The sequence below is a fragment of the Tenrec ecaudatus genome, chromosome 1 (assembly GCF_050624435.1).
Source record: "Tenrec ecaudatus isolate mTenEca1 chromosome 1, mTenEca1.hap1, whole genome shotgun sequence".
Classification (NCBI taxonomy): Eukaryota; Metazoa; Chordata; class Mammalia; order Afrosoricida; family Tenrecidae; genus Tenrec; species Tenrec ecaudatus.
Window position 1 is genome coordinate 254,391,052 of NC_134530.1, and position 16,959 is coordinate 254,408,010.

Sequence of the window (16,959 nt, forward strand, 5' to 3'; positions counted from 1 at the left end):
TACCCTGCACCCAGACTGGCTCATCTCCTCCCCAGTCATCTCCTCCCTATGACCCTTCAGATGGGATTTGGGTCCCCAATCTGCACTCACCCTCATTTACAATGATATGATTTTTTGTTCTTCGATGGCTGATACCTGATCCTTTCGACACCTCTGGGTCACACAGGCTGGTGTGCTTTTTCCATGTGGGCTCTGTTACTTCTGAGCTAGATAGCTGCTTGTTTATCTTAAATTAATATATTTTAAGCATGAAAGAAACATATTAAAAATTAAAAGAAAATCATGCTATATGAAAACCCAGCTCTCCTCTACCAGCAGGGATCGTAATGTCGCACAGGAAGTTCTCGGCGCCCCGCACGGGTCTCTGGGCTTCCTGCGTCGGAAGCGCAGCAGCCGGCACCGTGGGAAGGTGAAGAGCTTCCCCAAGGATGACGCCTCCAAGCCGGTCCCCTGACGGCCTTCCTGGGCATGACCCACATTATGCATGAGGTCGACAGGCCAGGCCCAAAGGTGAACAAGAAGGAAGTGGTGGAGGCCGTGGCCATCGTGGAGACCCCTCCCATGGTGGTGGTGGGCATCATGGGCTATGTGGAGACACCTCGCGGCCTCCGGACCTTCAAGACGGTCTTTGCGGAACACATCAGTGACGAGTGCAAGCGGCGGTTCTACAAGAACTGGCACAAGTCGAAGAAGAAGGCTTTCACCAAGTACTGCAAGAAGACAGGATGACGAGGGCAAGAAGCAGCTCGAGAAAGACTTTAGCAGCATGAAGAAGTCCTGCCCGGTCATGCGCGCCATCACCCACACCCAGACGTGCCTGCTCCCCCTGCGCCAGGAGAAGGCGCACCTGATGGAGATGCAGGTGAACGGGGCTCCGTGACTGAGAAGCTGGACTGGGCCCGAGAGAAGCTAGAGCAGCAGGTACCAGTGAACCAGGTGTTCGGGCAGGACGAAATGATCGACGTCATTGGGGTGACCAAGGGCAAAGGCTACAAAGGGGTCACCAGTCGTTGGCACACCAAGAAGCTGCCCCGAAAGACCCACCGAGGGTTGCGCAAGGTGGCTTGTATCGGGGCCTGGCATCCTGCCCGCGTGGCCTTCTCGGTGGCCTGCGCTGGGCAGAAAGGCTACCACCACCGCACAGAGATCAACAAGAAGATCTACAAGATCGGCCAGGGCTACCTCAAGGATGGCAAGCTTATCAAGAACAACGCCCCCACCGACTACGATCTCTCTGACAAGAGCATCAACCCCCTGGGCGACTTTGTCCACTAAGGTGAAGTGACCAATGACTTTGTCATGCTGGAGGGCTGCTTGGTGGGCTCCAAGAAGCAAGTGCTCACTCTGTGCAAATCCCTGCTGGTGCAGACCAAGCGCCGTGCCCTGGAGAAGATCGACCTCAAGTTCATCGACACCACCTCCAATTTTGGCCATGGCCGTTTCCAGACCGTAGAAGAGAAAAAAGCTTACATGGGACCACTCAAGAAAGACCGGATTGCCAAGGAGGAAGGCGCATAACAGATGGTACAGCTGGTGGGATCAGAATAAAGACTTATTTTCCAGTGGGGGGAAAAAACAAACAAACAACCCAGTTCTCTCTGCTTGGATCTGGTTCCTGAGGTCATGACTGAGGAGAAACATTCTGGTCAAGGTATTAAGCCAAGCTGGAAAAGGGTACATGTTCAACACCAAGAGAAGCCAGCTTCATGAGAAACTGCCCCTTTTGCATATGATTCTGTAGTGCAGAAAAATGTCCTCTTTGTGGAACAGAAAAATATATGCTCCCTCTAGACAGTGGATGGGAAATGAATTTGAGTTATAAATGAGAAGACTGGAGGGTGAGACACTGATTCAGAAACCCTGCTACAGGTAATGAAAGAAGAGGAAATGGCATGGAATCACTGCCTCCTGCGACTTGAAGGCCATTGTGAAGGAGAACAGTACAGTGAGTGAAAGTTCTTCATATTAGGACTTAGATCATTGTATCACATTTATCTATCTTCCTAGATATTTTTATAGCCCCTAATAATATTAAGATTAAAAATATCTACTTACTTCACATCGAAACCACAGATTTCTGATACAAACTCTCCACTTACACAACACACAAGTAGCTCCTTTTGTAAGACTTCTGAAACTGGACTTGCCAGGCCAATCCTACATAAGAGTCCAACAAGTCTGCTACATAATGTGTGCATCCCATCTTCTTGGGTATCTGGCTTCCATTGTTTTTACATATTAGTGAATGAAATCTTTCATCTTGCTCTTCACTTAAGTCACCAAAGGTTTTTGGAAAGTGATTTACGTGATTGTGCAGATGATGAACGTTAACTCCCATGTGACAGCCCCAGCAGTTACCATGAAAGCACGTCCACTACTAATTGTGTGTAGTTGCTGGACTTCTTTCCAAGAAAGCGTTTTACAAGAACAAATGAAGAAGAATGTGACAGGCAGAGTTGTTTTGAGAAACAAACCCAATGACACTCATATATGTGTAAGAAAGAGCTTCATATTAAGAAAGTATCCCATCCTGGTCCAACTCAAGTGCATAAACCTGATACCAGTCCATAAGTCCCTCTGGAGATTCACTCAGCCACATGCAATGATAGGCAAGGATACAGAATGCAGGAAGATCACAGGCCAGTGGATGCAGAGTTATGCGAATCCAAGGGTTATGGAAACATGGCAGGACTCCAGCAGCTCCCAGGGTCAGCTTCAGGATCCCAGCAGGCAGGAAGGCAAAAAGGCAGCAGAGAAAGCAGTTCCTTCCCCAAGGAGACAGCAATAGGCTGTCACCTGATTGACAGATTAGATTCCACCCCTACACTTTTATACATTTTCAAGTCTACATACAATTATCTAACTATGACAATCAGCACGTGATTTGATTTGATTCATTAATGTTATAAAATGTGGGTCATTTATAAGGTGTCTGGTCTGTAGACCATAGAAAACCCCTGTCTTTAGTATTCCCATAGTAATACAATGTAATTTATGCATAGTGTGTTCAATGCATGAACAATCTTCATTGAAAGCCTTTACAAATTTTTTCATCAGGTTTAGCTTTACATGTAGTGGTGGCAGTATAGTTCTATCTCATGCTGTCAAAGGCTCATTGATTTCATTGTCATCTAACTAACATATATTCCCACTGAGATTAATCTTTTCTTGTACATTGTTCATGTTTCTATCCCAAAGGCATAAAAAGCAAGGACATTTTGTGAACCAAGATGAAAATTAACCATCTTCAACACTACACAAACCACCCTTTGATGTTCTTGGTAATTTATTTTTTTCCCTAAGACTAAAGAGATAGTCTTGTACTCTTCTTTCATCCTGGTGGAGTGACCAACCGGAATAGAACCATATTTGGAGCCATTTTTTTATCTGCTCCCCACCCCGGCTTGTAGCCATTATTTTATTTTATTTTTTTAATTTTTTTGTAGCCATTATTTTAAAGAATACACTTCACAGTATGTTTTGAATACTCTGAAAAGATCCCACTTATTTGGGGTTATATTCTGAAAGGCCACTTTTATTCAGAAGGCTTCTGATGTCATTACAGAATGCTAAATTAATGTCGTCTGTAAAGACTGGCAGCGAATGCTTTTCCCTCCATTGGTAGAGTAATTTTTGTTCCAGTCTGGAGTACATTCCTTTCCTTCGGTGTGGAGGCAAGCAATTCAGAAAACACCTTGAATGGATTGAAGCCCCTGATCAGATCACTCAATTTATTCCGGTCAAACTGTTCACTATGTGAAGTTGCTCAGAAATCACTATCACAGGCCCCGTTTTCTATACCTTGTTTGATAGCAGACATGCAAGAGTGATAGTCTGCGACAGACATGTGGGAGTTCACCGAAGGGAAGAAAGAGTACAAGATCCGATTTCAGAACAATGCGCTTTATAGGAAAGGAAGCAGATGAATGGTTGTGAAACAAAGGTCATTATCAACATAAAATATGGGTAATTAAATATGTAACTCTTGTATCCCAATAAGAAAGCTTGCTATGACATCCCAATTCTGCAGAGGAGGTCTTCTAATGAGCAAATTAAATGTTATAAATTCAACCATATCTAAGACACTAAAGCTGATGTGGTCTAGCTAATGTGATTTTTCTGTGTCAGCATCCCAAATAATGTCATGAACAGGTCTATAAAGCAAAACAGCAGGAAATGACCCTTTATATTTTATTTTATGGTTCAGCTGTGTAATCATTAAGAGGTACATTGAACAAAAAGACATAAATATAATAAATATCTATGCACCAGTGAGGGCATCAAAATACATTCATGAAATTTACAGAATTGAAGAGAGAAATAGACAGCCATAGAGTCACTCACTGCCACAGAGTCTATTTAATTTATAATCAAGTCATTCACTGTCATTAAATCAATTATGACTCCTAGAGACCCTATAGAGTTGGGTAGAACTGCCCCTGTGAGTTTTAGAGATTGTAACTCCTTTTTATTTTAATCATTTTATTAGGGGCTCATAACTCATCACAATCCGTCCATCAATTGTGTAAAGCACATCTGTACATCATTGCCCTCATCATTCTCAAAACATTTGCTCTCCACCTAAGTCCCTGGCATCAGCTCCTCACTCCCCCCTCCCTCATAAACGCTTGATAACTTATAAATTATTATTTTGTCATATCTTGCACTGTCCAATGTCTCTCTTCACCCACGAGATTGTAACTCTTTTTTTGTGTGTGCGGCTCGGAGTCTTTATTGATCGGTAATGGCGAGACAAGAGCATATGACAGCTCCCGCTTCGAGGCGGCATCCAGAACCCAAGCGGCAGCCTCGGAGAGAAATTGTAACTCTTTATGGGAGAAGATAGCACCATCTTCTCCCTCAGAGTGGCTGGTGGTTTCGAACTGCCAACCCTGCAGATCACTACTCAATGTGTAACCATTACACAACCAGGGTTCCCCTCCCAACTCATAGTGATTTTATGAGAGTAGGAGACTTTAATATACCACTTATATTGAAGGATGCAGCAACTAGAAAGAAACTCAACAGACACAGAAGAATTAAACATAATCAGCCAACTTACCCTAATAGTTATATACAGAACACCCCCAAACAACAGCACAGTATACATGCTTTAACAGCATGTATGGAACATTCTCCAGAATAGACCCTATATTAAGCCACAAAGCAAGACTGAATAAATCAATATTACAAAGCATCTTCTCTGATCACAATGCTATAAGAGTGGAAATCAACAGTAGGAATATTAATAGAAAAAATCAAATACACAGAATACTCTGATTAAAAGCAACTGTATAATAGACTAAAAACGAAGTAAAAAAAGTTCTTGAATCAAACAATGAAAACACAGTGAACCAAAATCTTTGGGACAGAGCAAAAGCAATGTTCAGAGGACAACTTACAGCAATAAATACATAAACCAAACTAAAAGAAGGAACCAGACTCGGCATTTTAACCCAGCATCTCCAACAATGGAGAAAGGAGCAGCAAGATGAGCCTAGTGTCACAAGAGAAAGAACCTAAGTAAAACAGTGATGAAAGCCAGGGACCCAGAATCTCCATCATTTAGTACCTTGATGCCACCTCACCGTGCTATGACAGTTGTCGATCTGCAGGGCAGGGATCTGCACTTGGAAGAATTGATCCAGGAGGGCCCTTCCTGGAACCAATCCCCATACTTAGAGTAAACAGAGCACAATCAAATGGGAGATAGAACTGAGTAATTGGTCTTATGGGGTTTTGATTTTGTCATATTACAGCCGCTCAGACAAAAATCTATAGACCAATATCCATTAAGAACGCAGAAGCAAACTTGTCAACAAAACTCTAGCCAACAGAATCCAACAACATATTAAAAATAATACATGGGATTCATACCAGATACGCAAGGATCATTCAACATTTGAAAATGTAATCCATTATATAAATAAAGTAAAAGAAACATGACTATGCCAACATTAAGAAGTAATGGGGATGTGTCCGCTCCCGGTGCCGCGCCGCCGCACGTGGAAGACAACGAGGAACCGGGGTCTTCTCCGCTCACTCCTCGAGCGCAGGCCCCAAGGCGGGGTTCCGATAAGATGTTCTCCCTCAAGAAGTGGCCACGTGGAGCTGGGACGTCGAGTGCGATAGGTGCGCCATCTGCAGGGTCCAGGTGATGGAGGCCTGCCTTAGATGTCAAGCTGCAAACAAACAAGAGGACTGTGTTGTGGTCTGGGGAGAATGCAATCACTCCTTCCACAACTGTTGCATGTCCCTGTGGGTGAAACAGAACAACCGCTGTCCCCTCTGCCAGCAAGACTGGGTGTCCAAAGAATTGGCAAATGAGAGTGGAGGAAGGCGGTCTCAGTGCCCTGGTCTGAAGGCGTGGTGGACCTTGATATCAAGGCGCTGCTTAGGCTTCAGCACTCCTGGAAGTGGTTCGGAAATGGGCTGAGACTCCTATGGCTCTCATTAAAGGCGTGGTTTCACATTTTGTCAAGTTTTATTTTTCAGACAGTCTCTGCAGTTAAGAAGATAATTTATTAACGATGGTCTTTCCTACCTCGTGTTGTGCATCACACACACACTGCTTAGAAGTGTTTTGGAAAAGGGGAGAACTACCCATTGAGTGCCCTTTTCAATTGACCTGCTGCTACCCAAGAGACTGTGGAAGCAGCGTCGTTCAGAGGACAGTTATTTGCATGCTTATAGGTGATCAGTTAAAAAGAAAGAATAATGGTAACAAAATGTGGTTTGAAATTCAACTCTTATCTTTAATTTTTGTTCCTGATATTTATTTTTTTGTGTGCGGAGAGAAGGTAATAGTTAGTGAAATCTTTACTATAAAGGTAACTTTAAGTTGGACATATACCAATGAACCCAGGGTAGATAAAATTTAACTTGCCGGTACATGGGATTTTGATCACCTTTTAGATTGTGATATTCGTTAACTCAGCAATGAATCAAGGAAAACCTAGATCAGAATTCACTTTCCTGTTAAACCTTTCAGTGGTTATAGGCATACATGTTTTTCAATTCTGGCCAGATTATGTTACAATTTAACTGGGTTTTATGTGAAATGTCAATGAGGTGAAATGTTTACCACTGCACTATTGTTTCAGAAAGTGTATTCTATCATATGATGTTTTAATAAATGATCTAGTCTCACTTTATATGAATTTTCATTATGGCCATTTTATGTACAACCCACAACTGAAGTTAATAAACTAATTTGTCCAAAAAAAAAGAAGTAATGGATAATACATTACTTGGAGAACCAACATCTTCCGAATGTTGTTACTAAAAATCCATTATAAGTGAAAGAGTTCAATTGATTTTAACGTAATAGTATAAAAAATGTATTGGTGATACTACAATTTGTCAAGTTTGGATGTTGTATTAAAGAAGTACACTCAGTTACCTGAAATGATATTAAAATCTTTCTTCTTTACTAAAAAAAATATACTTTCAAGTCGTCTTAAAGTTAGCTTGCCAGGTGAGCATTACCCTATTTTAACACCAGTCTATGTGGGATCAAATTTACAAGGCTTACTTGAAAGACTAGAGAGAGACTTTCTGGGGTAATGAGTTCATTAATGAGAGAGGGGGCAAATGGTTGTACAGCTGCAAGAATGTAATCAGCATCACTGTATTGTACATGTAGAAACTATGTTTTAATATGCTCTCAGAAAAATAAATTAGGAAAATCTTACCTTTAAATAAATAATAAAACATGGCTATTAATTGATGCAAAATCTAAACCCATTCTTTATAAAATAAAAACGCTCAACAAAATAAGTATAGACAGGAAATTGCTTAACATAATAAAGGGCATATATCCAAAGCCAACAGTCAATATTACTGTCAATGGAGAGTAACTGAAAGCATTCCTCTTATGATCAGGACCTAGACAAGGGTGCCTTTCACCAATCTTATTCAATATTGTGCTGGAAGTCTTAGCCAAAAAGAAAAGTTAAAGGCATGCAAATTAGCAAATAAGAAGCACAACCCTATTTGTAGATAGTATGGTCCTATATTTAGAAAATAGCAGTTACTTAGTAAGAGAATTGTTAGAACTAATGAAAAGAATCGGCAAAATGACAGGGTGCAAGATGAACAAACAAAATTCAGGTGGGTCTCTTATACTAACAAAGAAAACTCTGAAGAGGAAATCAAGAAAATGGTACTAGTTACAAGATGAAATTCTTAGAAATAATTATCACCAAATATATATCAGAGAAAAATACAAACCATTACTACAAAAAACAACAACAACCCCCAAACCCAAAAGGAACAACCATGAATGGAGCAACATGCTTGTGGTTAGGAAGACTTAACATTGTGGAAATGTCAGTACAACCCAAAGTGATCTCTATCTGCAGTCCAGATCCAGATTCCAACACCATTCTTAAATCAATCACTAACTTTTTATAGGAAGAAATGAGACTGGATAAGCAAAGAACTACTAAAGATGAAGAATAAAATAGTGTGTGTGTATGGGGGTGGGTCTCATTCCTTCATATATGTGTTAGTCTGGGTAGACTAGAGAAAAATCCAGGGAGACTCATACTTGGATAAGAAAGAGCTTTATAAACAGAGCAACTGAGTATTGAGAAAACAACCCAGCCCAGTCCAGATCAAGCCCATAAGTCTATTATTAGCACAGATGTCTGCTACCAATCTATAAAATCTTCTTCACACTCACAAAACACATGCAATGACACAGAATGCAGGAAGATCACAGGCCAGTGGGTGGAAGTTCTCATGGATCCAAAGGTCGTATAAGCATCTCAGCACTGGCAGGGGTCTCCATGTGGCTTCTCCAGCTCCAGAGGTCTGGCACCACCGGCCTCTCTCCAAGTTTCTTCTCCACTGGGATGGCTCACAGGGAGTGAGCAGAGAGGAGGAAGTAAAGGAGTTCCCAGAATCCTCAGGAGAAGGCCATGCCCACACAGAGGCCTCATTAGCTATATCCTGATGGACAGGCAAGACTCCACCACACTCTTAATCCTCAAATTGACACCAGATTATGTAACTACCACAACCAAATTCACAAAAATAACTTCATAGCTTGTTATTATTTTCTCATACTAAACATTCACTTTTAAATTTAAAATTGTATTGATAGTTTTGCAATCTTTTTCTTAAAAAGTTCACCACTGACACCACCACTACCACCATCACCATTATATACACTCCCCAAATCTGGATCTGCCCCTACCCATGAAATAAAAATTTCAGAATAGTACAACACTGATATCCTGTGATGAGAACCACCTATCTATAGTAACAGATGATTATTAAATTATATCCCTTAATAAAGAAAGGTGACTTCATTCACCTATTATAAATGCACATGCTCTGCTTTGAAGATCTTAAATGATAAATTACCAACAAGACCCCAGATTTAGAATCAGATAAGTAAGATTTAAGTATGATAAAGGCCCATATGCAGTAATAAGAATAAATAACTGCCTAGGATTCTACCCTCAGTGAATTTTTGTAGATGGTTTCACTTATTTGAAAATAGTGAAAGAAGCAGCTTATTTCTAAGAGAACTGTAAATTATTAAGAAACGTTCATAGTAGATGGATCAGAGGTCTCAAAAATATTATGAAAAATCGGGCAGGTATCTTTCTCCAGGTTTTAGGGATCTGATGTTTCTAATGAAAATCCTTATTTGCTCCTGGAACAGGGCGCGGCCGCCACGCTGGTTTTGCAGCTTCAAGCGCTGCTCGGTCGCGCTTCTCCTTCGCCAGACCACGGAAGAAGTGTCCCACGCCTTCCAAGGCCACATCGTCGTTGTGGTCGAAAAAGAAGCGCAGAGGCCTGCAGACGCAGGTTGACCAGACGGCTGATGCCAACCTCAGCTTCGGCAGAATAATTCTGATGGATCTGAGACCTCCTGGCTGGTCGGTTTGGAAGTCACCACACACCAAATAAAAGTGTTCGTTGGTCACAAGAGGAGGGGTTGCCGAGAAGATGGTCCCGAAGGTGACCCCAGGAAAGGAAACTGGAGTGTGGTCGAAGGCTGGAGGCAGGGAGTCCCCGGATCTGTTCCGTTCAAACACTGGTGAAGCAAGACACAGATCCACGGGACCACAGGGCGAGCTTCTATAAAATTTTAAATCATTAAAAAGTTGGGAAAAAAAGAAAATTCTTATTTGCTTTGTTTTTAGTTTTCACAAGGAGTCTATAAAATGCCACATAAATCAATGCTTTCTCACTTTAATTGTTCCATTACTTTCGCATCTCTTTTAATAAGCAGATGTTTAAAACCAAGAACGACATACAGAGCTGTGCCTCAATACCAAATAAACCTTAATTGAGAGTTTAATACACTATTTTACTAGCAAGAGGTAAATTAAGTTGTAGCTATAAATGCTTAATACAGAATCACCCAGGAGCTGTAACAATAAACTTAATGGATATTTAACAAAGAATTACTCGATTATTTTTTAATGTTTACTACACGTCTAATCAGGTAATTAGAACTCCTCTTTCAAGACTTCACTCATTGATTGAGTTAATGCTGACTCATAGCAACCCTATACGAGGGGGGGAGAGTTTCTGAAACTCGCCTTTCTCTCTCAGCGCAGCTGGTGGCTTTGAACTACAGCCAAACGCTTACCTCACAACACCATCAGGACTCCTCAGCCTGGCGCAAATGATGCATGCATGGTATGGAAACATACAGTTCTTCCTTTTCTGTTAATGAAAGGGGCCTGCTTTCTAGTCTGAAGGCTGTCATCAGAATCATCGTTTGAGGACCGTGCTGCCTTTCAGCAGGCTCAGAAGCGCCCCTGCAGGAATGTAGCGATGGCCTGGTAGTCTATGATATTTATAGTAATTGGGATCCATGCCTGAAAATGACGGAATTCAATCCCAAACTAGTATAAGACGGAAAGGATTTGCTGGTTTCAGGCACTTATTTGGCTTTCAGCATGCGTACAAGAAGGCTTTTCAAAGTTAATGACTGGGCACAGGCTTCGGCTGGGAGGGGAGGCGGCGGCCGAGGCTCAGGGGAAGCGCGGCTGCGGCAGCGGTGCTGGGAAGATGTCCAGCGAGGACGAGCAGCAGGAGCAAACTGTCGCCGAGGATCTGGTCGTGACCAAGTATAAGATGGGGGGCGACATCGCCAACCGAGTCCTTTGGTCTTTGGTGGAAGCTTCCAGCTCAGGTGTGTCGGTGCTGAACCTGTGTGAAAAAGGTGATGCCATGATTGTGGAAGAGACCTGGAAGATCTTCAAGAAAGAAAAGGAAATGAAAAAAGGAATTGCCTTTCCGACCAGCATTTCGGTCAATAACTGTGTCTGTCACTTCTCCCCTTCGAAGAGCGACCAGTACTATATTCTCAAGGAAGGCGATTTGGTAAAAATCGACCTTGGAGTCTACGTGGATGGCTTCATCGCCAACGTGGCGCACACTTTCGTGGTTGATGCAGCTGGGGGGACCCCAGTGACAGGGCGGAAAGCAGATGTCATTAAGGTGGCTCACCTTTGTGCTGAGGCTGCCTTACGCCTGGTCAAACCTGGAAACCAGAACACACAAGTGACAGAAGCCTGGAACAAAGTTGCCCATTCGTTTATTTGCACCCTGATCGAAGGTATGCTGTCACACCAACTGAAGCAGCATGTCATCGATGGGGAGAAAACCATTATCCGGAATCCCACAGACCAACAGAAGGACCATGAAAAAGCTGAGTTCGAAGTACATGAGGTATATGCTATGATGGTCTTGTCAGCTCAGGAGAGGGCAAGGCCAAAGATGCAGGACAGAGAACCACCACATATAAACGGAACCCCTCTAAACAATATGGCCTGAAAATGAAAATGTCACGCGCCTTCTTCAGCGAGGTGGAGAGACGTTTCGATGCCATGCCATCTACTCTAAGAACATCTGAGGATAAGAAGAAGGCCCGAATGGGTGTGGTAGAGTGCGCCAAACATGAACTGCTACAACCATTTAACGTTCTCTATGAGAAGGAGGGTGAGTTTGTTGCCCAGTTTAAATTTACAGTTCTGCTCATGCCCAATGGCCCCATGAGGATAACCAGTGGTCCCTTTGAACCTCACATCTACAAGTCCGAGATGGAGGTCCAGGATGCAGAGCTGAAGGCTCTCCTCCAGAATTCAGCAAGCCGGAAAACTCAAAAAAAGAAAAAAAAAAAGGCCTCCAAGATTGCAGAGAACGCCACCAGTGGGGGTACGTTAGAAGAGAATGAAGCTGGGGATTGAGGTGGGTCCCATCTCCCCAGGCTTGCCACTCCTGCCTCACCCCCTTCCCACCACACCCCAGGCTCTGTGGAGGGCAGGTCGCCTTCTCCATCCAGGACCACCAGCAGAGCGGGGTCTCCCTGCCCAACCCTGTCCCCCAACCCATCCCTTTCCAACAACAACCAGCTCCAACGGATTCTGGTCTCGGGAGGCCAGGCTTCCCAGCAACCGAAGACTACTCTAAATAGAAAAAAAGAAATTGAATAATAAAATCAGGAGTAAAAAAAAAAAGTTAAGGAAAAATTCCATTATATTGTAATTCCACTTTTCCAGAAAACTTTTTAAGCCCCTGTATTATCAGATAATTATAGAATTTTACATATAAAACAGAGGTCATATAGTTGAATATTTTTCATTGTACATATGGAAAACAACAATAACAAGGCTTATGTAAGTAAAGTAACCTCCTAAGAACAAATATTCCCCAGTAACACAGAACTTTTAAAATCCATCAATACAGGACATGCTTATGTTGGTTTTAATCACTCTCGGAATTTATATACTGTATTCTTAAATACAGTCAAGCGAAATTATTTTTATTTCTTTATGGAAAGTTGTCAATATTCAACAAAGCAAAACCAAACAACAAACTCCTTAAATACCACTGAAGGAGTTCCCTGTTATAAGAATACAAGTCTTTAGCGTCTTAGCCTCCTTTGCTACGATGGGCTTATGTAGAGCTAACTAAATGTGCAACTATTTCCTTCTTCTAATGGAAAATCTTAAGCGTTAACAGGTCATTTGTCCAATATTCCTTTTGAATCCAATCAGTCAGATGACCATTCATTATCCTCTGCCATCAGCAAACATGGAAGGTCCTTTGTCTTTGTGCTGGGCCTCGCCCTCACCAGGACGACTGCACTGTGACTGCAGGCCTGACTCTGAATGGAAGGAGCGAGGACAGGAAGGGAAATTGAGCAGAATCTCAGACTGCAGAAAAATTGAAAGAGAGGAAGCCATTGGGTATGGGAAAGTCTCTGAGCCAAAATTGCCAGTTGGAGTTACGACTCATAGGATGGGCCTGCCTAGCTCCTTCCACTAGGCTCCCTCGTTGACTAGAAAGAGTATGGAGAAATGTGGCCATAGCATCATGAGTGTGTCAGCTCCTGCACCTACTTGGGACCTCTCAACCTCTGCAACTGTGGGAGCCATTTCCTCGAGATAAATTTCTCTACACTTATAAGAAGGGGCTTCAGAAAACTCTTCCTTTATATATTCAATTTTCCCCTACAAACCTTTTATTGTTGTCCACGCCTATAAGGTTCACTGAGTTTGCTACTCTAGAGAACTCAGCCGAAGACATTTGGTACCAAGAGTGGTTCTAGAGAAACAAAGTTGTAAAGATGAGTTGTCTAAATTGGTTCTCCAGGCTGGCTGTCCTTGAGGGCACTGGTGACTCTGCTTCCAACAGTGAAGACGGTGCAGTTAATCCATGGCATGAAGTGGCAATAGAAATAAAATAATGCCATCATTAGCTCAAGAATTTGTGAGAGACAAGGCTCCAGGCCTATCACACACTGTTATATAATTTTATCAGAATTAGAAGTATAGGAAGGTGGTTGGTTGATCCTACGTTTACTAGATGGAAAAAGGAGGTGATGGAAAGGTTACATGATGGAAAAAGGAGGTGATGGAAAGGTTACGTGATGGAAAAAGGAGGTGAACTCAGAGCATCAAGGCCCAGCTTAAGTGCTGCATAAACGACTTGAGAGTTGCCATGTGTCCTGAAAGAAAGCCTAATTTCTTGTAGTGAAAGCTGATATTGCCAAAATAAAACCCAGAGTCTTATCATGAGTATGGCTGAATTGCATTACTAATTAAATCACCTACCTTGAAAATTGTCTGAGGGTAATTGATGGTGCTAAAATCCTAAAACTGAGGGTGGAGAACTAGCACCATTTCGTGCAAACAGCACCATTCCTTGGAGGAGGGTGCCGTGGAAAGGGGGAGCCGATGACAAGGATCTACATGTGACCTCCTTCGTGGGGGACGGACAACAGAAAAGTGGGTGAAGGGAGACGTCAGACAGTGTTAAGATATGACAAAATAATAATAATTTATAAATTATCAAGGGTTCATGAGGCAGGGGGAGAGGAAGGGAGGGAAAAATGAGCTGATACCAAGGGCTCAAGTAAAAAGCAATTGTTTTGAGAATGATGATGGCAACAAATGTACAAATGTGCTGACATAGTGGATGTATGTATGGATTGTGATAAGAGCTGTACGAACCCCAAATACAATGATTAAATTTTAAAAATAGCACCATTCCATCCAATTGAAGAGATTATCTTTTTCTACTGAGCCATTACCAGTTATGTCATTAACCTTGTCACTGTCATTTGATGAAATTAACCCAACGTGTCTCCTGAGATGGTGTCTAGAGAGTTATCTGGGCATATGCCTTATAAAACTTTGCTGAATCTTCCCAGGGTATATGCCCACTGCCGATTTTTACTTGTAGACTTAGAACTATGCCTAAGTTCAAGAAAGCACAGTGTGATTCAGCAAGTTATTTTACACTCCAACAGAACTGGTTGATTTCTCTAATCCATACAAATATAAACTTGGAGAACATCAATGGGAATGGTTATCAAGGGGGTTGGATAATTGTGCAGGAAACATAAAGTTAGATCAGCCTGAGTTTATTGGTGCTGTACAGTGTACAAGAAGTAATCCCAAGGCTTAGGGAAATTAGCATGGTAGAGTGGATTTATCAAGCTAGATGCGTATATTCACACATGGAGAGGACACATCTTTACCACAACCATAATGACAAGGAATACATTTGTGAAGAGAGCCCTTGAAGACTGTGTGATTGTTATTACAGGTGAAAGTGAGAATCCTCTGATTGAATCAATACATCTAACTACAACGGAGCTGAGTGGACCCTATGTTGGTAGAGATCCACATTGTAGCACTTAATTGGAAAAGACAAGGCAGGCAGGCATGATTATGGTAATGGGCAGCAGAATCAAAGTCGTCGTAATCATAATTGTCTGCCTTGTGTTTACTTAGATCAGAAATTTACGAACTATTCTGTACAAATTTGTACAAGCAGGAGAATATTAGGTCAAATTAATGGCAACCTAACTTGAATCACAAGAGTCATGGCCCCCTATTTAGTCTTGACATGGATACGTCTGCTACCCTTACTAATCCATGGTGTGAAATAGCAAAGATAATACCTAAAGTAGCACCTAAAGTAGATGACATGCTGGATAAAGGAGATGCTTTAGGTAATCGTATATTTGATATTTTCCAGGAGTTTTGTGATAATGACAAGTATAGGGAAGCTGGTTGGCTGGTCCTTTGTACAATGGAAAGTGTGATTAAGGAGAGGGATGATCTCAGAGTCTCAAAAGCATGCCTCGGGTGCAGACTAACAGATTTGAAAACTTCTATCTGAGCTACAAAGGAGAGCCTTCTCTCCTCTAGTAAAAGAGCTGACATTGCTGAGAACCAGGTCCAGAGTTTCATTATATGAGTGGCTGAATTACAACGGCAGCTGAATTGCAGATCTAGAGTAGTGTCTGGAACCAAAGTAAGGGCATTAATTGGGAAAAGATGGGACCCCCTAAGCACAGACTCTTCTTTCAATGTCTCTGCGAGACAGGCTAAAAAAGGATCTAAGTCTTTATTTGGTTGGTTCAATGAAGCATGGACTGCCAGATGGCCTAGATTAGACCAACTTGAAGTACCTGACCTACCTTGGTACACTGTAGAGGAAGGCATCCAAAAGCTTAGAGAAATTGGTATGTTAGAATGGATCTATCAAGATATTCCCATAGATCCAAAAAGGGGGTGTCCTGAAGATATACCCTTTACCACAACCATAAGGAACACGTTTGTGAAGTGGGCCCCAGCATCTCTTAAGACTCCTGTAATTGCTATTCTATGTGCACCAGGATTAACAGTGGGTACTGCCCTAAGCGAACTCCGACATTTGCCCACAATGGGGCTGATTGGTCCCTGTGATGGTAGAGGGCAGGTGTCAGCACTGAATCAACAGAGACAGGGTGGGCATGGTTATAACAGACAACAAGTTTTCAATAATAATCAAAGCCACCCGTCTCGTGTGGAATTATGGCATTGGCTACTTACCACGGTGTCCCTAGGAATGAAATAGATGGGAAGCCTACTAAATATTTACGTGATCTGTACAGGCAAAAGAATGGTAGATCAGGTGAACAGCAGAATAGACAGTCATGATTGCTCAATCAATTCCCAGACCTGAGCCAGTTTACAGACCCACAACCCCTTGAATGAAGGGGAGGCCGGGTCCCTTGTAAGGAGGATCCTTCTACATCACTGAAGGTTTATACTGTTAGTCTTTCTTCTAGCCTTCCCCAAAGGGGCCTGCGGCCTTTCACAAGAGTGACTGTTCATTGGGGGAAAGGAAATAATCAAATTTTGAGGGGATTACTAGACACCGGCTCAGAACTGACACATTTTGGTACCAGGAGTGCTTCTAGAGAAATAAACTATAGCAGCCCCTCAATCCATTTCCAGAATTGTGCTAGTTTTCAGACCACAATCCCTCAAATGAAGGGAATCTGTGTCCTCTTGAGGAAGGACCCCATTAGCCTGCCAAAAATTTAAAGTTATTCTTTCTCTTAATCTTCCTCAAAGGACTCTATGGCCTTTTTACAAGAGTAACTGTTCACTGGGGCAAAAGGAAATAATCAGACTTTTGGAGGATTAC

At 42.3% G+C, this 16,959-nt stretch overlaps 3 pseudogenes; all 3 read left to right on the forward strand.

The window, feature by feature from the left end:
- The first annotated feature begins 326 nt into the window (after window positions 1-326).
- On the forward strand, window positions 327-1,518 carry LOC142437433 (large ribosomal subunit protein uL3 pseudogene; annotated as a pseudogene).
- Window positions 1,519-1,597: 79 nt separating this feature from the next.
- Window positions 1,598-1,791, forward strand: LOC142440123 (large ribosomal subunit protein bL33m pseudogene; annotated as a pseudogene).
- A 9,222-nt stretch (window positions 1,792-11,013) lies between these two features.
- On the forward strand, window positions 11,014-12,468 carry LOC142437434 (proliferation-associated protein 2G4 pseudogene; annotated as a pseudogene).
- Window positions 12,469-16,959: the final 4,491 nt, after the last annotated feature.